Source organism: Thermobia domestica, chromosome 2, assembly GCF_964235325.1.
Source record: "Thermobia domestica chromosome 2, izTheDome1.hap1.1, whole genome shotgun sequence".
Taxonomy (NCBI): Eukaryota; Metazoa; Arthropoda; class Insecta; order Zygentoma; family Lepismatidae; genus Thermobia; species Thermobia domestica.
Window position 1 is genome coordinate 61,891,782 of NC_137455.1, and position 26,390 is coordinate 61,918,171.

Sequence of the window (26,390 nt, forward strand, 5' to 3'; positions counted from 1 at the left end):
TATTGTATTCATTTTTGGCTTAGATGTGACATGTGATATATGTTCATTACTGGCACCCAATGTGTACCCCACCTGTCACACGACAAACATCTAGGCGATAAACGACCTCATTCCATACTCTGGAAAGCATATCCGGCGTGATTATGTTTAGAGCTTCTGTGATTCTGTCCTGCAGAATCTCCGTGGATGCAGGTAGAGGAAAATTGACATTATCGGAGGAAGTTGCACATCAAATTTGTGCCTGAACGCACGTTGAACAGATACAACACTCTTTGTTGTGTTGAATTCAAACACACACCAGCTGCGTTGCTGTTTTTGAGAGCGCCATCTTGGCTTTACTGCCCTCTAGTGGAAAATGGATAAATGTTAAAAACTGAAGGAAAGAAACAAAAAGAGTTTGAGTTACTACATCTTCTGACACCTTATTTACAAACAGGGGCGGATCCAGGACGGACTACTTGGGGAGGGTTTTAATACTGGTACTTAAAGGTACTTTTAAGAGCTTAAACTCTGAGATGGGTTTTATTTATATATAAAATAAGAAAGTTTTCTCTTCTGGAAGGGGGAGAGCAATTGGCCCGATCGCCCTGTCCCTGGATCCGCCCCTGCTTACAAACATATTGCAAAGCGTTTTCATTGTATACACGACTCCAAAAGTGCATTACCACCTGCAATTCTCCTTTTCCTGCAATAGCAGGCAACCCAAAAATCTCAGCGGTTGGGTTGGTTGCGAATTCGAAAGGCGTTGGACAAAACCTCAATTTTGTCACAAATATATCAGTGTGGCAAACTGCAAATAAGGGAATAAAACAAATTGTTAAGAATGACAATTTTATTATTGTGATCGGGTTGGATGACATCAAAATTTACAAAATGACTTACTTAAGCAGTTCAAACAAGATGAATGGTAAGAAACAGATATCAGAAGAAAGCATTTCTCTCTTTCCCCCCGCCCCACCCAAAAAAGAAACTCATAAAAAGAAAAAGTTACATAATCTAAAAGTTTCATATAAAAGCCTAACAGCACAAAAACAAATATCTACACGAAATGAAAAAGAGACAAACACAGAATAGGGGACACCAGTGGCGTAGCAGACTTGCGGCCTTCCCATGCAAGATAAAGAGACAAGACCCTAGTTGTAAACCCCATTGTTATAATAATAATAATAATAATAATAATAATAATAATAATAATAATAATAATAATAATAATTATTATTATTATTATTATTATTATTATTATTATTATTATTATTATTATTATTAAAAAGTCGTTTCCTTTTCTAAATCTCTGACTCTGCCTCAGAGCATAAATGCATATAGCGATCATGTGTGCACCTTTTGTCAATTAGCGGTCCCAAAGGCCAAAAGGGATGGAAATCTCCAAGGAAGAGAAACAAAAAACTTTCTTGCGGTAAATTCTAGTTCAAAGTTAAAGTACTTGCTTTTCCACGTGATTTTTTGTTTCTTTCTTCAGGGAACAAAAAAGTTCTAGCTCCTAAGAAATTACATCATATAATATTGCAAATTTGCAAGTGGATGTATTTACATTGCAATGTTTGGTAATAAAGATATTATGATTAGAAAACAATCTTGCAAAAAGTAAGTTTAATTTCTTCATCCATCGCAAGTCTTAGGGGACCTTTATACCTCTCATCCCCACACCCCGAATATCGATATCGAAAATTTAGAATGATTATATTCATGTCCATATATTTGCGATATCGAATGTTGATATATGATAATATAGATATCGATGATAGCGATATATCGACATATCACAGGCCCAGATTCCGAGAAGTGATGCTTGAAATATACTGGAATCAACAATCAAATTCTAAATAAGTTTTTCATTTCCGTATCCAATGTTGAGGGGGAAGGGTGGGAGTCTACTTAGCTACAGAGGCCATATCAATTGTGTTCTCAAACCAGCCATTACACCAGCTATTATCAAAGTGTTAAGTCAGCCATTGTCTGCGAGTTACCCCAGTTCCATTTGAAGTTTGAATTGAAAACCTGAATTACAAACCATCCCAAGTCCTCTCTTTTTCTTCGTATTTTTCGTTTTCTGTGTTTTTATGTTAGCATTTATGTTTCAGGGATATTCACTTGCATAATACGTAAGTCCAAGTCAAAACTTTTAAAAAAAATCAAAATAATTTCAGCTAAACAGAATAGCATTCCAAGTATAATCTTCTTGTCTTTCTGCTAAAAACAAAAAAGTACTCCGGTGGACTTCGGATGTTCTGCAATTCAGATAATCAATTTTATTTACGGGCTTTAACCATCTTTAACTCGCAGGCTCCTTGCTTTCATAAAAAGCATTTGTTGTGTAGATTAAAATCAAAAACGAATTAATCTATATTATTGGGAACTTATTGTTGCACCAACACACATATATACAGGGTGTAACAAAAAGGTACGGTAAAATTTCAGAGGTAGATTCCTTATGAGTAGACAAGCAAAATCGTTATATGACCATATGTCGGGAAATGTATCCTTACAGAGTTACGGCCCTTGAGCCGCCTAATGGTGGAAATAGTCATATTCTGGTCGCTCCTTAATGTGACTCAATTTAAACCTCAATAACTCAGACCCTAATTAACCTAGGAAGATATTTTTGATATCTATGTATTTCTAAAGGACGATGCTTTCCGCCTATATATATATAGGGTGAGTCAAAAGTCTTGGACACCTGCATAAGTTTTAAAATCGACGGGAAAAGTAAAAAGTGATGATGGGAAAAGAGGTTTGATGAGGGGCTGCAACTTTTGGAGTGTATGTCATTCATGGCCGCCATCTCTAAATCCGCCATTTTGGATTCAAGTCTTTTTTAAAATGAGAAAGTGTATGTCACATCAAATAGCTTGAGCTAAGAAATTTAGTGGTGTAATTTGTTTTTTCTGTCTTGTACAGTTTAGAAGTTATTAATGTTCAAAAGTGGGAAATTACCTTGATACTGACCCAGTTCTCTCTGTTCCAGGTGATCTAAACTAGGTCTGACACGTGAACAGAAGATCGAAATCATCCTTATATCAGTGGAACGCAGCTACCGAACAATAGCAGCTGACTACAACCGACGGCACTCAGACAGAGAACCGCTATCGCACAGCACAGTGGCTCACGTGATCACCAAATTCCGAGAGACGGGCTCTGTTCAAGATAGGGCACGTAGTGGGCGACCAAAGACTGCCACCAATGACGAAACTGCAACGGCGGTTGTTGCGTCGTTTGTGAAAAGTCCTACACGAAGTACCCGTCGTGTGTCCCTAGCATGTCCAATAAGCCAATCCTCCGTTATCCGGATATTGCACACCAATCAGTGGCATCCTTACAAGCTGCACATGCAACATAAATTGAACGAGGATGACCCTGATCGCCGGTTGGAGTTCTGCATGTGGGCTACTGAACAACACGAACTGGATCCTGCGTTTGTCAAGGGCATACTGTCCAGTGACGAGTCGTATCTCACTTTGAACAGGGAGGTTAATCGACATAATTGTCGACACTGGTGTGACGCAAATCCGATCTGGGTTGACTCGAGTCGAGAACATAGTCCAGCGAAGGTGATGGTTTGGTGTGGCATATGGGACACCCGCATCATTGAGCCATTTTTCAGTTACGACACCTTAACTGCACCACAGTATCTGATGCTGTTGCAGGACTTTGTGTTCCCTGCCACACTGAACGCTGACGGCATTTTCCCATCTTATTTTCAGCACGATGGACCCCTCCACACTATAGACTTAGTGTCCGTCAATGGTTGGATGAACAACTGCCACGGAAGTGAATTGGTCGCCGTGGTCCCGTGGAGTGGCTGCCCAGATCCCCTGACTTAACGCCCCTTGATTTTTATCTATGGGGACATCTTAAGCAGATAGTGTATGTTGAGACAATCCGTGATTTGAGACACCTGGAGGAACGCATCCAACAAGCCTGTGACCAAACTTCAGGAGACATCTCCTCCGTGTGAGACTCCAGTCAGAGTGGTTGCAGGGACTACAGTTGTGCATTGCACGAAATGGACAACACGTAGAACATGTGTTGTAGCATTCAGTATCAAAGTAATTTCCCACCTTTGAACATTAATAACTTCTAAACTGTACTAGATAGGAAAAACAAATTACACCACTAAATTCCTGAGCTCAAGCTAGTGTTATTTGATGGGTCATACACCCCCTTCCCATTTAAAAAAGTGACGTGAATCCAAAATGGCGGATTTCAAGATGACATACACTTCAAAAGTTGCGGCCCCTCATCAAACCTCTGTTCCCATCATTACTTTTTACTTTTCCCGTCGATTTTCACTTATGCAGGTGTCCAAGGACTTTTGACTCACCCTGTATATTTTATGTATGTGTGGAAGTACCACGGTAGACATGGGAGGGTAATTACTTGTTTTTTGTTTGATTTTTGCATCAGTATTTTGGAGATAGCATTCCTTGGGGATACACTCATAAAATGCATATCAGCGGAAAGCTTAATTTTTGCAGAACACGTTGCTACTAAAATTACCTTCCTATCTTAATCAGAGTTTGATATATTGAGGTTTAAATTGAGACACATTAAGGAGCGACCAGAATGTGAATATTTCACACCAGTAGTCGGCTCAAAGGCCGTAATTCTGGAACGACGCATTTCCCGACATATGGTCATCGGAACGTTTTTGCTTGTCTACCAATAAGGAATCCACCCATGAAGTTTTGTCGTATCTTTTAGTTACACCCTCTATATACAAGATTCGTTTTGTTGATTTACGAAATCACTCTTTTTTCCTCAAACAATTTACATAAAAGGTCTTGAATGAGGTGGTCGCACTAGTAATGACATCCCGTAGCGTCGTTACGTAACGCACACAGTATAAATAAAGCTTCAAAACCACAAATTGCAAGTTCTGCCGCAGATAATTCGGTAAGGTGTCTGCTTGTTGAGTGGACAACCGAGATTCATATCACGGCTGGTACGGTTTGCTTTTTTTCCCTTTCAAAATACGTCTCTATATGTTCATATTTCTTCTTAATAATTACTTTCTTGCAATCTTAAATTAGTCGGGGTTAAGTAGTCAGAAGATTAAAATACATGTATGACTACTTTATCCGTGTGTGTGTACTCATATATGTATCTTTACATATTTATTTCTTTCTTGGGGCCGCGGCGGCTCAGTGGTAGAGCATTCAACTTTGGTGCTTGGGGTCCGGGTTCGATCCCAGTCCCCGACAAGTGAACTTTGTGGTGGACAAACACCGTGTGCGTGGACTTTCTCGGGGTTCTCCCGCTTTGTTCATTCCACCATTTCATTCATTACTCACCATCACCGTCTCCTTTAGCCTAACCGGCATAATCGTGGGACGTAAAACCCAAAGATTTCATTAGTTTCTTTCTTTCAACTAGTGTTGCCACGAGACCAGACAGAAACCTTTGATACGAGACACGAGACGAGACAGACTACTTGTCCCGTCTCGTTTCCGAGACGAGAGGAGACGTCTCTTGAAATGCCTCGTATCGTCTCATATCTCAAAAATGAAAATAGAGTTTTTGAAATTGTTTAAAAATTTATTAACTCGGAATAAATTATTGCCTTCGAAAGTATACCAGCGTTTATTATTTCAAATGAGGACTACCCTAAAAGAACAAGGAAGACCTAAAGTTATTTTTTAAATGATTCTTACAAACAGCTTTCATTTCTATTTTCCAACCGATTTAAGTTTAAATATTTAGTGATACTGTTCCAGATTCAAGTAAAATGTTAAACCATTCTTTGAGATCAGTGTTTCAGAATATTTCATTCCGAGGGGTGGTGGTTATATCTATGTATAAAAATCCTTTATAGAAATACAAGTTCTCTTAATGCCAGTTTCATCAGCAACTAACCATTGTTCATGAGTTTTCTCGTTCTGAACAAAGAGAGAAACGTGTAGGCCTTTTCCTGTACTGAGTTTGAAAGGATGCTGGTTTGACATTAAAATTTAGTTTCGTTTTATTGTTTTATGATGTTATTCGAACCAAAGTCATTTTTGAAATCAGAAAGTCACATGGGCCTCCTTATATTTTGAAGTGGCGCCAGAGGTTTTGAAAAAAGGATTTCAGAATAAGTGGGGAAGGCTTGCCTTTCGACTGTACCGACGATATTGACAAATATTCCTGTCGTAATAATTCATTACTGGAAACCATTGGCGCCCGAAGAATTTTTAAGGGGTCATCTTGATTGCTATATTACGCCTGATATTTAATACACGTAGTTTGCTATATTATACATATATTTTCGTGAGCAAGGGCGGCCGGGCCCCTTCCCCCTCGCTTCGGGCGCCCGTGGTCGTAACTAAGTAGTGTTGTTTTAAGCAGTGTTTCTTCCAGACATGTTTTTGGGGTGCTGCTCTCTGGAACTCGAAGAGTACCCCCACGGGGAGACCAAAATAATACATCTATAATAGAATAATACCGCAGTACCCCCGGAATCCTAAATATACCTTCCCAGGAACATTTTTTCTGAAAGAAACACTGATTGGAAGATTGTAGTCGTGTTGTGTGTTGTGCTGATGACCAAACAAAAGTCGTTGAAAGCTGTAATTTTAACCACTTTGTATAACAGCTCCATTTTGTGGGCCTCATCCGCTCTAGTGTTGCCACGAGACGAGACATTTCTCGTGTCTCGTCTCACGAGACTAGACAGCTTGAAGTCTTCTCTCGTCTCATCTCGTGGAAACACTACTTTTGACCATGTGGGTTACTGCCTCGATCTTGGAAATGTCCTCGAAGGGATTGTGCTATGAATAACAGATTTTATTCGAACTAATTGACTGACTCCGATGCAACATTGTTCCAATTTCGCCTATTCGCAATGTAATGGAATAGACAAACATACTTTTATATGGTTACAAGAAGGCGGTCCCGTGTTCGATTCCTGGTGGGGGCACTCGGTCGAAAATTTAAAAGTTTTTCTGGTCAGTCACCTTGAATGAGATTTTCCTTGGTTTTCCACATTCACACCAGGAAGATGCCAGGGTGATACCTTAGGTTTCAGATCACTTCCTTTCTTCCCCAATCCTTTCTTCCTTCCCTTTCCCCGGAAAGTGTGTTCGCCTAGAGATGTCATCCCTCGAACGTGACGGGTTAAATGGTCTCAGATGCCGAAAGCCCAGAAATCTAAATCCTAAATCCTAAATTTACAAAGTTACTTCTGGGAAACATTGTTCTTTCAAAATATATTTCTATATATTGATATTTATTATTATTAATTGCTTTCTTGCATCTTTCCTACATTATTCTAGACTAGTTACCATCGGTTAGTTTAGTCACATTATGTATAGTTAAATACGGTTACGTATGTTTACCGTTTCTGTTCTTTTTTTCAAAATACATTCCTATCTGATCACATGTATTGTTAATAATTTATTTGTTGCATTTTTTAATAATTTATTTCATACACACAACAGATAAAACAACTCATACATTTTAATTACACAGCAAATAGTTCTTTGACATGGAGGGAAATCTCCTTTGGCTATAGGAGCATATAGTATTACCAATGGGGATTTCCCTCATCCCCCTTGTAATTCGCACATCGTCAACAGATATAGAACATTGTTGAACATTTCTTGAACCACTTCATCACACTCCTGGCCTTGTGACATGGTGCATTATTTTGTCGAAAAATGCCACTACCGTTGGGAAACATGGTCGTCATCAAGGGGTGTACGTAGTCTGCAAGCAGTGTGCGATACGCGTCGGCCGTCATTGTGCCTTGCTCGAGCTATACTAGATACATGCTCACGTATATGTCCCCCAGAGCATTATTATTATTATTATTATTATTATTATTATTATTATTATTATTATTATTATTATTATTATTATTATTATTATTATTATTATTATATTTGAACTACAATCAAATATCACGACATTAATTATTAGTTTTAATTAACGGAATTGAGCTGAAAATTAAATCTTGATTTCGAAAGACTAACCATTAAGTTTATGCGTTCGGTACCTTTCTAAAGTAATAAATACTGGAATTGGTTTCAAGGCTGTTTCTGACTGAATACTTTCTTCAAAATAATATTAAAAATTATAGAAAGATTTTCGACACATTCGAGTCGAGTCGAGATTTTTACGAAAAGTCTCGACTCGACTCGTGTCTCGGCTTAGAGTCGAGAAATAAATTTGTCTTGACTCGTCTCGAATTTTACAAAGTGTGTCAACTCGAATTTCAGTCCAGATTCGAGACATGTCTCGACTCGTGCGCATCCCTAAATATTCATATTTTAAATGTGCAATACTACCTCGCGAAAAATGACCCCGAAGTTAATTTACCAAAGTCTACTTTCTTCTTGTTAGATTAGTGATCGTGGTTTAGGATAGATTATGTAAAGTCAGACATGGTTATGTATGTTTACAATTTCTTTTCTTTCTTTCAAAATGCATTCCTATCTGTTCCCATTTATTATTAATAATTTATTTCTTGCATTTATTAATAACTATCAGAAAAACCCATTATTCGCATGGTGGCTGTATTTGGAAGTTAACGCCTCTATAGTATCAGCGTTGATTTCAGCGAGTGCGAAAACTTTGGATTTGACATTAATATCGGCTATTTTGGATTATTTTTACATGTCAGTTATCATCTCCGGTACCCTGACCCTCAACTAAGTAAGGTTAATTTGGAAGTTAATACAATCGGAGTTTCACCATTGACCTCAGCGACCGCCAAAACTTTGAATTCGACACTAATACCGGTTATCTTCTACTACTTTTACATGTCCCTGTAAATCTCCTGAGACTTCCTGGTTCGATTTTAAAAAAAAAACGCTTCCTCTTGATCCGGAACCTGGGCCAAGGTACCCAAGATCAAAATTTAGTAACTCTTGGTCCTCTTGTCTGGTCTCCAGGCAGCACACAGATACATACATACAGACAGACAGACACACAAACAAACTTTTTATTTATATTAGATTAGGTGTATTTCAAACAGTGCTTCTTCCAGAAGTGTTTTTAGGGGTACTGCCCGCCCGGAGCTCTGAGAGTGCCCCCCGGAAGAGACCAAAATAATACATCTATAATATAATAAAAAATAGAAAGTTATCGATAGTGCCCCCGGAATACGAAATGTGCCCCCTGGGAACATAGTTTCTGAAAGAAACACTGATTTCAAACACAACAGATAGAACCAACGGCGCCGACTTTCCAAAATGTATGTGGGTGCATATCAATGGCGGGGCGTGTTATATGTTTTCAGGGGAGTCTCGATTTTTTTGTTTGATTTCTTTTTAGTTAAAATCTTTTATGAACACTGTCATAAAGGGCTGTGCTGTGATAAAGTAAAATATACCGGTAATATAAGGATAAGTTGGGACTGTCCTAGCTCAGTCGGTAACAAGGCTGACTTAAACGTAAAGAAACAGGTTGAAACCCGGGTTCAAGTTTAATTCCTGTAATGCATATTCCCAACATATATAATCGTGGTATTTAGTGTATATTTTCAACAACTTACATGATGCACAATGAGTGCAAGAGGCAGTGATATTATCAAACGTTACTAAAAGAAAATACTACATTCACACAAATTAAAATGAAAATAACATCATAAAAGAAAATATTTTTAATGGTATTGCAAAAAGAACTTGCAAGGATTTTGAAAATGAAATCTTTGAGTCTTGCGTCCCACGCTTATGCCGGTTAGGCTAAAGGAGACGGTGATGATGAGAGATTAATGAAATGGTAGAATGAAGAAAGTGGTAGGAAACGGGAATGCCCCGAGAAAACCCACGAGCACGGTGTTTGTCCACCACAAGGTTCACTTGGCGGGGACTGTGATCGAACCCGGGACCCCAAGCACCAGAGGTGAATATTCTACCACTGAGCCACCGCGCCCCCTGCAAGGATTTTGTTGTGGACATAAAGTATAAAGTGACTAACTTAGTGTGTTCCTTGGTTGCCTTTGCAAAAACACATTTGAAACAATCAATTATGTTTTAGAGGTTAGAAATTTTAACTCCCATCTCTATGTTTTAATTGTTTATTTTTTAATAGTGTCAAGCGAGAAATATTTATTTTATTATGTTTATTATGTTTCGAAACTAAAAATCTTGCCTGCAGCACCCTGACAAGATTATTTGTGTGAGTGCTTTAACCAGGGAACACCAAGGAGGCGGCGCACATAGACAGAACAACCCCTAGCATTTCTTACACAGTACAACGTTGTTTGGCATATAACGTTGGTCCTGTACTAGCGAGTTCCAGCTAGTTAAGCCTTTCATTAACAGCCGGAGGCAGCATTCTGTTATATCGTTGTAGTGAGTGGCGTGTTAAAATACTCCTAGTATCAGTCTTTTCATTGTTCGATTGACCTTGAAGGACCAACAAATGCCTTTCGAGGAATACAAGTTCCCTTTAATTCATGAAGTTAATATAGAAATGACCTTCAAACCTATGCTGTGCATAAATGCTGGATGTCTTATAAAACGGTTTTATCCGTGTGTCTGTAGACCAGAGCCCTGCAAAGCCAGGCCCGATGACGGCCCGGATGGATCTGTATTCTGTGTCCGTCTCGACCCGATCCGGCCCGAATCTCGAGTCGGACAGAGAATGGGCCGGACTCTAAACTGGCCGGGCACAAAGGAGCCGGGCTCTAAACGGGCAGGGCGTAACCGGCCTGAGAACAGCCAAGTTAATAAATCAAGTCAATTCTTCAATATGTAATGGAAAATGAGAAATATGTCGTCATAATATTGCACTGTCTATTTGTCCTTCTCAAATAGGAAAATCGTGTGAAAAGTTACCCAAGGTATGTTTTCTATATCCCTATACTGTCTGTCTATTTGTTATTTGTGCTTGCTCTGTCCAGCCATGTTTATTATACAATAATTTAGCTCATGGACGTGAAAGTCTTATACTACACTCATTAATGCATTACAAGTAACAGAGAAGATATGTAAATCTTCTACACCGTAGGTGATACTAATACTACAACTACTACTGCTAATACTATTATTACTATTGCGATTACGAATGCTAGTGCTAATTCCACTATTGCCGCCACTGCTACTACTGTTACTATTACAACTACTGCTACTACATATTACTATACTAATACGACAGCGAATACCACTACTGCTATTACTAGTATTACGAAAACAAAACAATGCAAATTAAATCTTTGAGTTTTACGTCCAACAGTTATGCCGGCTAGGCTAAAGGAGACGGTGATGATGGTGGAATAAATGAAATGAAATGGTGGAATTGATAAAGTGGGAGGAAACGGGAGAACGTCGAGAACCCCCCCCCACACGGTGTTTGTCCACCACAAATTTCATTTGGCGAGACCTGGAATCGAACCAGGGACCCCATCCACCAGTGGTGAACGCTCAATCACTGAGCCACCGTTCCAGGAACACCTAATCCGCCCTGGCGTCTTGGCGATTTATTTTATCATAATATTTTGTTATATTTGTAGTATCATACTATGATATAAAGAATACAGGAACACGTAACATCATTTGGTATTTGGCTTGCTAATTGAACATAACTACAAATTGCACTGATCTTATGAGCACGCCAGTTCACGGTTTTGGCCTCCGTGGTCTAAAGGTAGCGTACCAAATTCTACTTAGTAGGTCAAGTACTTGACTTTGTCATACGTTCTTTAGGTAACTACGGCTCAGGCTGTATGGATGATGATGGGATGAATTGGTGGAATGAAAACAGTGGGAGGAAGCGGGACCCCGGAAACTCCAAGGCACACGGTATTTGTCCACCACAAAGCTCACATAGCATCTGGGTGGTAGTTCTGTACGGATCCAATGAACTACGGAATAACGTAGCAGAAACTCCCTACTCTGTAAATATATACTGCTAATATTCGTAAGTTTCAAGCTTGTAAAAGAACGTAGCTGTTTTGTCTTTCTATTAAGGTTTACGATATTTCTATCGTATCTTGTCTGAGCTGCAAAACGAGAGGTAATACGTTTATCGATTTATGGTTAGGGATTCGTCCTTTAAAACATTTAATTAAATCGAGAAGTGATAGAAACATACTATCCCGCGAAAAACGTACATTTTCTTTTGTGACAGATGATAACACTAATTCAAGTTTCACTATTGAATTCATATTGTTTGGAAATCTTCGTTTCATACAGTGAAACGATACTCACTTCTTTTAGTTTGGTATTGGTACTGGTAACTCCTCTAATATATGCAACAAGTTGAAACTCTTCGTCATAGATTAAAAATGTAGCAATACACGTTGAAACCGAGCTTGGCTAACTTCAGCTACTTCTTTTTTGAATAGGAATTGGTGGAAAGTATTCTTGGGATGCTGAGTTCTTGGAGGAACATTTCCTTACGACTCTGATATATATAAAAAAGCCGTATCTTGATATCTCCTATTGTTTTAATTCCTGGAAACAAGAATTGAAATAGGAAATGATAGTTAATTGGAACCACTTCCTGTTGATCGTTAAAAAAAGCCGTATCCTGATATCTCCTATTGTTTTGATCTATGGAAAAAAGAATTGAGATAGGAAGTAATAGCTAATTTGAACCACTTCCTGTTCCGGTAGGATGTTGACAATAATTATGGTATGTTGCCTCGAGACGGTAAATCGTTTGGACAAAAATGTTCTATCTGTTACTTTTTTTGCTCTATGGCGAGGAACGTTCAAACATAATATGGCTAATTTTAACAAATTCTGCTTTGATCAAAGCTGCCACGGAAATGGAGGAGGCTATTCTTGAAACGATGAATCGATTGCAAAAAACCATGCTGAGTTCTTGGAGGAACATTTCCTTACGACTCTGATATATTTAAAAAAGCCGTATCTTGATATCTCCTATTGTTTTAATTCCTGGAAACAAGAATTGAAATAGGAAATGATAGTTAATTGGAACCACTTCCTGTTGATCGTTTAAAAAGCCGTATCCTGATATCTCCTATTGTTTTGCTCTACGGAAATCAGTATTGGAACAGGAAGTACTAGTAAATTTGAACAATTTCCAGTTTTAGTAGAGTTATATGGATAGTAACGATATGTTTGTTGAGAGGCTGAATCGTTTGCTTAAAACTGTTTCTAGCTATCTGCTGCCGTTTTCATTCTATAGCGATAAACGTTGAAACCGTTATTGAAACCAGAAGTTATAATAAATTCTAACTACAGCCGAATTTAGTATTGTAGATATTTGTCTTTAGACTCTAAATCGTTTGCAGAAACCACTTCTCACTATCCGTTATCATTTTCTTTATATATCGACAAACGTTGAAATCGAAAATGGCTAATTTGAAGCAATTCCGGTTTGAGTAGAAGGTTAACGGAGGAAATAAAATATATTCATTGGATACTGAATTAATTACAAAAGACCACATCTTGAAGCATTTACTATTTCTATTAGGCGGAAATTGGAAATTGAAGCCGGAAGTAATAGTAAATTTCAACCATTTATAATTTCGGTAGAATATTTTGTGTACCCATGATGTTGACTCTAGATGGTAACTCGTTTTCAAAAATCAGTTCTCGCTATGTTACCGTTTTATGCTATGACGATGGAAGTTGAAACTGTTGTTGAAACCGAAAGTAATAATAAATTTAAACCATTTTCAATTTTAGTAGAGATTGTGAATGACCATGATATGTTGCCTATACACGTGCAATCGTTTACAAAAAAAAAAAAAAAAAAAGTTTTCATGTATGTTACCGTTTTCATCTATGGGTTAAATGTTAGAACCGGAAATTGCTAATTTGAACCACTTCTGGGTTCAATATAAAGTTAACGGATGAGATGGAACCTATTCTATTCATTGGATGAAGAATCAATAGCAGAAAACCATTTCTCTATACAGGGGCGGATCCAGGACCGACTTCTGGGGGGGCGGTGGGTTGTCATAATGCTACTTTTAAGGGTTCCAAACTCTGGGATGGATTTTATTTATATTTAAAAAATAAGAAAGTTTCCTCTTCTGGGGGGGCATCGCCCCGATCGCCCCCCCTTGGATCCGCCCCTGTCTCTATATCACTTTCTGTCTTTGCTTTGGTATCTGTCAACAGACACACGGATGAAAGCACTCTATAAGATTTCCAACTTTATGCACAGCACAGTTTGGTAGTTTAAAACCTGTCTTTGGTTCCATAAATATTATTAACACTAACATATCAATGATACTCTTGTGTATGATTCAAAAAGTTAGCCGTGAAATTTAATCCAGATTGGAAGTAGTTGTGGAGAGACCTATTGCTATAACAGATTTGTGGGTGTTCAGATAAAACCAACATAATATTTCTATTTCACAACGGGTAAGTAACGCATAGGTCATTTCTACTGTATTTCAACTTCACGGACCAAAGCGACTTGTGACTTGATGTGAAACCATTTGTTAGTTCTTCAAGGTCAATAACAACAAAATAACTAATACTAGCACTACACGCGACCCATTACTTCGATAGAACAGGCAGATTCAATAGACCTCTTTACGTATAAAAGAAGTCCTCCGGCACTTAGGCTGGGTGGAAGCAACAACATTCTATGCGAAAGAACGCTGTTTGTTCTATCTGTTCGAGTTTGCTTGTGTGTCTGTCTGTGTGCGGCCTGGGGATCAGACGAGTTGACAAAAAGTTACTAAATTTTAATAACGGATACTTTTGTCCAGGCCCCAGACCAGGACCAAGTGGTTATTATTTAAAAAAAATCGAACCAGGGGTCTCAGGGGATGGGGACGTTTACCGAGACATGTAATAATATTAGAAAATTGCCGATATTTGTGTCGAATTCATAGTTTTCACGGTCATTGAGATCAATGGTGACACTTCAATTACCGATGACTTTCGAAATCAGCTACCATTGCGTGCGGGCCGGGGTCACCGGGAGGGGGGAGATGTACAGAAACACGTAAAAATAATCCAAAAGACCTATATTAGTATCAAATCCTTAGTTTTCACGGTCGCTGAGATGAATGGTGATTCTTCCAGAGGCGTTGAATTCTAAATACAGCTCCCATCGCTTGGGAGCCAGAGGCGTTCTTTTTAAATTTTGAACCAGGGGGTCTCAAGGGGCGTTTCCCGCGATATGTAAAAGTAGTAGAAAACTACCGATATATTTTCGTTTCGTTGTTCAGTTTGTTTACATAGACATTTTATCTGACCCATGCGAAAAGTGGTTATTTTCAGCTAGTTATTATTAAATGCAAGAAATAAATTATTAATAATATACAGGGTGGCCCAAAAGTACGTATACAGTACCGTACTCATCAGCTCATTGCATTTTATATAATTTCTTATTTTTATCCATCAGGTAGACTTAGTTTCTTTATTATTTGTTCTTAATATGTTTTTCCTTACATCTTAAGCTCAGAAGAGCGAAAGCAAATAAACTCATACACTAGAACGTTATAGTTGATCAATACAGAGGTGTATGCCTACGTTTGGACTACGTGAACAGATAGGAGTGCATTTTGAAAGAAAAAAACGAAAATGTAAACATACATAACCGTATTTGACTTTACATAATCTATCCTAAACCGCGGTCACTAATCTAAGATAATGTAGGAAAAAATACAAGAAAGTAATTAATAATAATAATAAATATGAACATATAAAACTATATTTTGAAAGAAAAAAGTTCCCCTGGCAGAACTTGTTTACTACAGACGCCGAAACGTTAACCAGAGTTGGAGTGGGTGACTGGGTCAGTGGGTCGGTGGGTCGAGTTTTCTGAGTGGGACGTGGGTCAACAGCATGTGACCCACCACCCACCGTGACCCATTGCGACCCATCACCCACCATGACCCACTCTGCTCACTGCATTGTAAACAGCATTTTCTGAACAGCATATTTTTTTTCACCCTCGACTCTAGCCATAGAAAGTAAACACTAAAAAGAAGAAGAATATTGAAGAAGCAGTTGAAGTTAAATTTATATCATGGCAGTCACGGTGGTTCATATCAAGGACTGCCTAATATCAATATTAGGCAGTCAACTAATATCGATCGTTTTCGATTATTTTTAGAAATCAATCCTATATATAGAAAATGCCCCCCCACCCCAACAAAAGGGAGTTTTAAAAAATGATATAGAGATTAGGGCCTAACTATGTATATGCCAAATGTAATTTCAGTTGACTTTGATGTTGATGATCACACATACATAGTTATATTATTTTTTATATAATAATTCATACATTAAGGTGATTCAAAATAAAACAAGTAGTTAGCTCCTCTAAAAACTCTTAGGCTGTGTCTGAAAAGTCAAAATGTAAGTCCTATTGCTATTATTACAATTGCAAATATGATCAATTTCCTAAAGTTCTGCAAGAGTGCCTGAAGTTCATTCTTCAATAGAAACAAATGAAAAAGAAGAAAAAAGAAGGCCTTGAAAGTAAAACGTAGACAAACTCACCAGTGCTCAGACGAAGCTGTCTACAATGCACTGAGCAGAATGGGTTGGTGAGTCACAGTAGTTCGGTGGGTCAGCGTGGGTCAGAACGGATTGTTTGGTCAAAGTGGGTCACGGTGGGTTGTGGGTCGCAGTGAGTCATATCTTGTTGACCCACAACCCACTTAAAAATCTTAATCCAATTGACCCACTAACACTCCATTATTTCAGTCATTTTTACCGAAATCCAGAACATCAACATTTTCGATTACTTTCCAAAATTGGCTCTGTAGTGGCGAAACGGTCAGTGAGTAGTGGTTGTGCCTATTAAATCCTTTTCTCAGAATCACAATATCTACAACATATCACAGTTTCAGTCATTTTTACCGAAATCCAGAATATCACCATCTTTGGTTACTTTCAAGTGACCTGGTTGTGGCCAAACGGTCAGTAATTATTGGTTGTACCCATTAGGACATTTTCTCAGAATCACAATATCTACAACATATCAGAGTTTCAGTCATTTTTACCTAAATGATGAACATCACCATTTTAGCTTACTTTCAAAAAAGTCATCTCGTAGTGTCCAAACGGCCAGTGATTATTGGCTGTGCACATTAAGACTTTCTCTCAGAATCACAATATCTACAACATATCACAGTTTCAGTCATTTTTACTGAAATCCAGGTCATCAACATTTTGGGTTACTTTCAAGAAAGTGGCCTGTAATGGCCAAAGGGAAATTGATTAGTGTGTGTGCCCATTAAGACCTTTTCTCGGAATCACAAGATTTACAACATATCACAGTTTCAGTCCCTTCTGTCGAAATCCAGAACATCGCCATGTTCCGTTACTTTCAAGAAAGTAGCCCGGTAGTGGCCAAACGGTCAGTAATTACTAGTTGTGCCCATTAGGACATTTTCTCAGAATCACAATATCTACAACATATCACAGTTTCAGTCATTTTAGCGAAATCCAAAAAATCAACATATTCGATTACTTTCCAAAAAGTGGCCCTGTAGTGGCCAAACGTTGAGTGATTAATGGTTGTGCCCTTTTCTCAGAATCACAAGATATACAACATATCACAGTTTTATTTTTTCGAAATCCAGAACGTCATCTTCGATTATTTTCAAGAAAGTGGCCTGGTTGTGGCCAAAGGTCAGTGATTAGTTTGTTTGCCCATGGAGACCTTACAAGATCTAAAACATATTACTTTACAGTCATTTGTACCTAAATCCAGAACATCACCATGTTCCGTTACTTTAAAAAAGTGGCCCTGTAATGGCCAAACTGTCAGTGATTAGTGGGTATGCCAATTCAGACCTTTTCTCGGAATCACAAGATCTACAACATATCACAGTTTCAGTCATTTTTACCGAAATCCAGAACATCACCATCCTCGCTTACTTTCAAGAAAGTGGCCTGGTTGTGGTCAAACGGTCAGTGATTAGTGGGTGTGCCCATTGAGACCTTTTCTCGGAATCTCAAGATCAACAACATATCACAGTTTCAGTTATTTTTTTAAGAAATCCAGAACATCACCATGTTCCGTTACTTTAAAAAAAAGTGGCCCTGTAGTATCGAAACGATCAGTGATTAGTGGTTGTGCCTATTAAATTCTTTTCTCAGGATCACAATATCTACAACATATTACAGTTTCAGTCATTTTTAAAGAAATTTAGAAAATCAACATTTTCGATTACTTTCCAAAATTGGCCCTGTAGTGGCGAAACGGTCAGTAACTTTTTGGTTTTTCCCGTTAGGACATTTTCTCATAATCACAATATCTACAACATCTCACAGTTTTAGTCATTTTACCTAATTCCAGAACATCGCCATTTTAGCTTACTTTAAAAACTGTGGTCTCGTAGTGTCCAAACGGCCAGTGATTATTGGCTGTACCCATTAAGACTTTTTCTCAAAATCACAATATCTACAACGTATCATAGTTTCAGACATTTTTACCGAAATCCAGGCCATCAATATTTTCGATTCTTTCAAGAAAGCGGCCTCCTTCTGGCCAATGGTCAGCGATTAGTGATTGTGCCTATTAGGACCTTCCCTCAGAATCAGCAATCTACAACATATCACAGTTTCAGTCATTTTTACCGAAATCCAGGACATCAACATTTTCGGTTACTTTCAAGATAGTGGCCTGTAATGGCCAAAAGGAAACTGAGTAGTATGTGTGACCATTGAGACCTTTTCTCGGAATCACAAGATCTACAACATATCACAGTTTCCGTCATTTCTATCGAAATCCAGAACACCACTATGTTCCGTTATTTCAAGAAAGTGGCCCGGTAGTGGCCAAATGGTCAGTAATTATTGGTTGTGTCCATTAGGACATTTTCTAAGAATCACAATATCTACAACATATCACAGTTTCAGTCATTTTTAATGAAATTCAGAAAATCAATATTTTCGATTACTTTCCAAAAAGTGGCCCTGTAGTGGCCAAACGGTCAGTGATTAGTGGTTGTGTCCTTTTCTCAGAATCACAAGATCTACAACATATCACAATTTCAGTCATTTTTACCGAAATCCAGAACATCACCATCTTCGGTTACCCTCAAGAAAGTGGCCTGGTTGTGGCGAAAGGTCAGTGATTAGTTTGTGCGCCCATGGAGACCTTTTCGTGGAATCACAAGATCTATAACATATCAAAGTTTCAGTCATTTTTTCCTAAACCCAGAACATCACCATGTTCCGTTTCTTTAAAAAAAAAGTGGCCCTGTAATGGCCAAACGCTCAGTATTTATTGGTTGTGCCCATTAGGACATTTTCTCAGAATCACAATATCTACAATATATCACAGTTTCAGTCATTTCTATCGAAATCAAGAATATCACCATCTTTGGTTACTTTCAAGTGACCTGGTTGTGGCCAAACGGTCAGTAATTATTGGTTGTACCCATTAGGACATTTTCTCAGAATCACAATATCTACAACATATCAGAGTTTCAGTCATTTTTACCTAAATGATGAACATCACCATTTTAGCTTACTTTCAAAAAAGTCATCTCGTAGTGTCCAAACGGCCAGTGATTATTGGCTGTGCACATTAAGACTTTCTCTCAGAATCACAATATCTACAACATATCACAGTTTCAGTCATTTTTGCTGAAATCCAGGTCATCAACATTTTGGGTTACTTTCAAGAAAGTGGCCTGTAATGGCCAAAGGGAAATTGATTAGTGTGTGTGCCCATTAAGACCTTTTCTCGGAATCACAAGATTTACAACATATCACAGTTTCAGTCCCTTCTGTCGAAATCCAGAACATCGCCATGTTCCGTTACTTTCAAGAAAGTGGCCCGGTAGTGGCCAAACGGTCAGTAATTATTAGTTGTGCCCATTAGGACATTTTCTCAGAATCACAATATCTACAACATATCACAGTTTCAGTCATTTTAGCGAAATCCAAAAAATCAACATATTCGATTACTTTCCAAACGTGGCCCTGTAGTGGCCAAACGTTGAGTGATTAATGGTTGTGCCCTTTTCTCAGAATCACAAGATCTACAACATATCACAGTTTTATTTTTTCGAAATCCAGAACGTCATCTTCGATTATTTTCAAGAAAGTGGCCTGGTTGTGGACAAAGGTCAGTGATTAGTTTGTGTGCCCACGGAGACCTTACAAGATCTAAAACATATTACTTTTCAGTCATTTGTACCTAAATCCAGAACATCACCATGTTCCGTTACTTTAAAAAAGTGGCCCTGTAATGGCCAAACTGTCAGTGATTAGTGGGTATGCCCATTCAGACCTTTTCTCGGAATCACAAGATCTACAACATATCACAGTTTCAGTCATTTTTACCGAAATCCAGAACATCACCATCCTTGCTTACTTTCAAGAAAGTGGCCTGGTTGTAGTCAAACGGTCAGTGATTAGTGGGTGTGCCCATTGAGACCTTTTCTCGGAATCTCAAGATCAACAACATATCACAGTTTCAGTTATTTTTTTAAGAAATCCAGAACATCACCATGTTCCGTTACTTTAAAAAAAAGTGGCCCTGTAGTATCGAAACGATCAGTGATTAGTGGTTGTGCCTATTAAATTCTTTTCTCAGGATCACAATATCTACAACATATTACAGTTTCAGTCATTTTTAAAGAAATTTAGAAAATCAACATTTTCGATTACTTTCCAAAATTGGCCCTGTAGTGGCGAAACGGTCAGTAACTTTTTGGTTTTTCCCGTTAGGACATTTTCTCATAATCACAATATCTACAACATCTCACAGTTTTAGTCATTTTACCTAATTCCAGAACATCACCATTTTAGCTTACTTTAAAAAATGTGGTCTCGTAGTGTCCAAACGGCCAGTGATTATTGGCTTTACCCATTAAGACTTTTTCTCAAAATCACAATATCTACAACGTATCACAGTTTCAGACATTTTTACCGAAATCCAGGCCATCAATATTTTCGATTCTTTCAAGAAAGCGGCCTCCTTCTGGCCAATGGTCAGCGATTAGTGATTGTGCCTATTAGGACCTTCCCTCAGAATCAGCAATCTACAACATATCACAGTTTCAGTCATTTTTACCGAAATCCAGAACATCAACATTTTCGATTACTTTCCAAAATTGGCCCTGTAGTGGCGAAACGGTCAGTGAGTAGTGGTTGTGCCTCTTAAATCCTTTTCTCAGAATCACAATATCTACAACATATCACAGTTTCAGTCATTTTTACCGAAATCCAGAATATCACCATCTTTGGTTACTTTCAAGTGACCTGGTTGTGGCCAAACGGTCAGTAATTATTGGTTGTACCCATTAGGACATTTTCTCAGAATCACAATATCTACAACATATCAGAGTTTCAGTCATTTTTACCTAAATGATGAACATCACCATTTTAGCTTACTTTCAAAAAAGTCATCTCGTAGTGTCCAAACGGCCAGTGATTATTGGCTGTGCACATTAAGACTTTCTCTCAGAATCACAATATCTACAACATATCACAGTTTCAGTCATTTTTACTGAAATTCAGGTCATCAACATTTTGGGTTACTTTCAAGAAAGTGGCCTGTAATGGCCAAAGGGAAATTGATTAGTGTGTGTGCCCATTACGACCTTTTCTCGGAATCACAAGATTTACAACATATCACAGTTTCAGTCCCTTCTGTCGAAATCCAGAACATCGCCATGTTCCGTTACTTTCAAGAAAGTGGCCCGGTAGTGGCCAAATGGTCAGTAATTATTAGTTGTGCCCATTAGGACATTTTCTCAGAATCACAATATCTACAACATATCACAGTTTCAGTCATTTTAGCGAAATCCAAAAAATCAACATATTCGATTACTTTCCAAAAAGTGGCCCTGTAGTGGCCAAACGTTGAGTGATTAATGGTTGTGCCCTTTTCTCAGAATCACAAGATCTACAACATATCACAGTTTTATTTTTTCGAAATCCAGAACGTCATCTTCGATTATTTTCAAGAAAGTGGCCTGGTTGTGGCCAAAGGTCAGTGATTAGTTTGTGTGCCCATGGAGACCTTACAAGATCTAAAACATATTACTTTACAGTCAGTTGTACCTAAATCCAGAACATCACCATGTTCCGTTACTTTAAAAAAGTGGCCCTGTAATGGCCAAACTGTCAGTGATTAGTGGGTATGCCCATTCAGACCTTTTCTCGGAATCACAAGATCTACAACATATCACAGTTTCAGTCATTTTTACCGAAATCCAGAACATCACCATCCTCGCTTACTTTCAAGAAAGTGGCCTGGTTGTGGTCAAACGGTCAGTGATTAGTGGGTGTGCCCATTGAGACCTTTTCTCGGAATCTCAAGATCAACAACATATCACAGTTTCAGTTATTTTTTTAAGAAATCCAGAACATCACCATGTTCCGTTACTTTAAAAAAAAGTGGCCCTGTAGTATCGAAACGATCAGTGATTAGTGGTTGTGCCTATTAAATTCTTTTCTCAGGATCACAATATCTACAACATATTACAGTTTCAGTCATTTTTAAAGAAATTTAGAAAATCAACATTTTCGATTACTTTCCAAAATTGGCCCTGTAGTGGCGAAACGGTCAGTAACTTTTTGGTTTTTCCCGTTAGGACATTTTCTCATAATCACAATATCTACAACATCTCACAGTTTTAGTCATTTTACCTAATTCCAGAACATCACCATTTTAGCTTACTTTAAAAAATGTGGTCTCGTAGTGTCCAAATGGCCAGTGATTATTGGCTGTACCCATTAAGACTTTTTCTCAAAATCACAATATCTACAACGTATCACAGTTTCAGACATTTTTACCGAAATCCAGGCAATCAATATTTTCGATTCTTTCAAGAAAGCGGCCTCCTACTGGCCAATGGTCAGCGATTAGTGATTGTGCCTATTAGGACCTTCCCTCAGAATCAGCAATCTACAACATATCACAGTTTCAGTCATTTTTACCGAAATCCAGAACATCAACATTTTCGATTACTTTCCAAAATTGGCCCTGTAGTGGCGAAACGGTCAGTGAGTAGTGGTTGTGCCTATTAAATCCTTTTCTCAGAATCACAATATCTGCAACATATCACAGTTTCAGTCATTTTTACCGAAAGCCAGAATATCACCATCTTTGGTTACTTTCAAGTGACCTGGTTGTGGCCAAACGGTCAGTAATTATTGGTTGTACCCATTAGGACATTTTCTCAGAATCACAATATCTACAACATATCAGAGTTTCAGTCATTTTTACCTAAATGATGAACATCACCATTTTAGCTTACTTTCAAAAAAGTCATCTCGTAGTGTCCAAACGGCCAGTGATTATTGGCTGTGCACATTAAGACTTTCTCTCAGAATCACAATATCTACAACATATCACAGTTTCAGTCATTTTTACTGAAATCCAGGTCATCAACATTTTGGGTTACTTTCAAGAAAGTGGCCTGTAATGGCCAAAGGGAAATTGATTAGTGTGTGTGCCCATTAAGACCTTTTCTCGGAATCACAAGATTTACAACATATCACAATTTTAGTCCCTTCTGTCGAAATCCAGAACATCGCCATGTTCCGTTACTTTCAAGAAAGTGGCCCGGTAGTGGCCAAACGGTCAGTAATTATTAGTTGTGCCCATTAGGACATTTTCTCAGAATCACAATATCTACAACATATCACAGTTTCAGTCATTTTAGCGAAATCCAAAAAATCAACATATTCGATTACTTTCCAAAAAGTGGCCCTGTAGTGGCCAAACGTTGAGTGATTAATGGTTGTGCCCTTTTCTCAGAATCACAAGATCTACAACATATCACAGTTTTATTTTTTCGAAATCCAGAACGTCATCTTCGATTATTTTCAAGAAAGTGGCCTGGTTGTGGCCAAAGGTCAGTGATTAGTTTGTGTGCCCATGGAGACCTTACAAGATCTAAAACATATTACTTTTCAGTCATTTGTACCTAAATCCAGAACATCACCATGTTCCGTTACTTTAAAAAAGTGGCCCTGTAATGGCCAAACTGTCAGTGATTAGTGGGTATGCCCATTCAGACCTTTTCTCGGAATCACAAGATCTACAACATATCACAGTTTCAGTCATTTTTACCGAAATCCAGAACATCACCATCCTCGCTTACTTTCAAGAAAGTGGCCTGGTTGTGGTCAAACGGTCAGTGATTAGTGGGTGTGCCCATTGAGACCTTTTCTCGGAATCTCAAGATCAACAACATATCACAGTTTCAGTTATTTTTTTAAGAAATCCAGAACATCACCATGTTCCGTTACTTTAAAAAAAAGTGGCCCTGTAGTATCGAAACGATCAGTGATTAGTGGTTGTGCCTATTAAATTCTTTTCTCAGGATCACAATATCTACAACATATTACAGTTTCAGTCATTTTTAAAGAAATTTAGAAAATCAACATTTTCGATTACTTTCCAAAATTGGCCCTGTAGTGGCGAAACGGTCAGTAACTTTTTGGTTTTTCCCGTTAGGACATTTTCTCATAATCACAATATCTACAACATCTCACAGTTTTAGTCATTTTACCTAATTCCAGAACATCACCATTTTAGCTTACTTTAAAAAATGTGGTCTCGTAGTGTCCAAACGGCCAGTGATTATTGGCTGTACCCATTAAGACTTTTTCTCAAAATCACAATATCTACAACGTATCACAGTTTCAGACATTTTTACCGAAATCCAGGCCATCAATATTTTCGATTCTTTCAAGAAAGCGGCCTCCTTCTGGCCAACGGTCAGCGATTAGTGATTGTGCCTATTAGGACCTTCCCTCAGAATCAGCAATCTACAACATATCACAGTTTCAGTCATTTTTACCGAAATCCAGGACATCAACATTTTCGGTTACTTTCAAGATAGTGGCCTGTAATGACCAAACGGAAACTGAGTAGTATGTGTGACCATTGAGACCTTTTCTCGGAATCACAAGATCTACAACATATCACAGTTTCCGCCATTTCTATCGAAATCCAGAACACCACTATGTTCCGTTATTTCAAGAAAGTGGCCCGGTAGTGGCCAAATGGTCAGTAATTATTGGTTGTGCCCATTAGGACATTTTCTAAGAATCACAATATCTACAACATATCACAGTTTCAGTCATTTTTAATGAAATTCAGAAAATCAATATTTTCGATTACTTTCCAAAAAGTGGCCCTGTAGTGGCCAAACGGTCAGTGATTAGTGGTTGTGTCCTTTTCTCAGAATCACAAGATCTACAACATATCACAATTTCAGTCATTTTTACCGAAATCCAGAACATCACCATCTTCGGTTACCCTCAAGAAAGTGGCCTGGTTGTGGCGAAAGGTCAGTGATTAGTTTGTGCGCCCATGGAGATCTTTTCGTGGAATCACAAGATCTATAACATATCAAAGTTTCAGTCATTTTTTCCTAAACCCAGAACATCACCATGTTCCGTTTCTTTAAAAAAAAAAGTGGCCCTGTAATGGCCAAACGCTCAGTATTTATTGGTTGTGCCCATTAGGACATTTTCTCAGAATCACAATATCTACAATATATCACAGTTTCAGTCATTTCTATCGAAATCAAGAACATCACCATGTTCCCTTACTTTCAAGAAAGTGGCCTGGTAATGGCCAAACGCTCAGTATTTATTGGTTGTGCTCATTAGGACATTTTCTCAGAATCACAAGATCTACAACATATCACAATTTCAGTCATTTTTACCGAAATCCAGAACATCCGTTTTCAATTTTGGACGTAGCAGATTACAAATATAAGGCAAAAACATGCCGAATTAGCACAATACAATATCTTAATAAATATTAATTTTGAAATTTAATTTTCCTCTTCTTTTGGCAGCCTGTAGCTTTGAAAGAAGACAATTCCCAGGAAGTGCTGAAGGTTTTACTCATTTCTGTAATTAGATGTATCTCCCAAACCTGTAGACGACCTTCAGAATCACTTTATACACATTAAAGGACAAGGAAATACCACCCGAGTGAGGTATATTCGTTTTCTTTTACACTATTTGAAAACAGAGGTATTTCAAACACCTCAAATTCTCATTTTATTTCTAGCTGTTTTGGTCATAATGTGAACTATAAAATTATTAGATTTCTGTTGAGTCTTTCACAAACAGTGTTCCATATGGTTGTTGCGCAAATCCGTTGCAAACATTCGCGTTTGAAGGAAACATGAAATGATATTATCACCAGAAGTTAAGTACTATGGACTATAGGGAGCGGATTGGTTGAAAAATAACCGGGTTGTCAGCATCGGACTATTTGTAGAGAAAAGTTAAAAGTAGTAGGACATGGTTACTTCTGGGCCAAAACTCTTGACCAGCCCATTTCGGACATATTTTTGACCAGCGCAGAAGGCACCAATTAATTATACAAAGTTACACAGCGCAAAGTATTCCCATAACTACAATGCTAAACTAAGATTGCATAGGCTTTTATGACATTTAAAATCATAAAAACTTACATCTGAAAAACTTATAACTTATAGTGCTGTCTTTGATTGAAAAAATAGTTTTTGTTTGATCGAAATCGATCTACTAATAGCTGAGTAATACGAAATT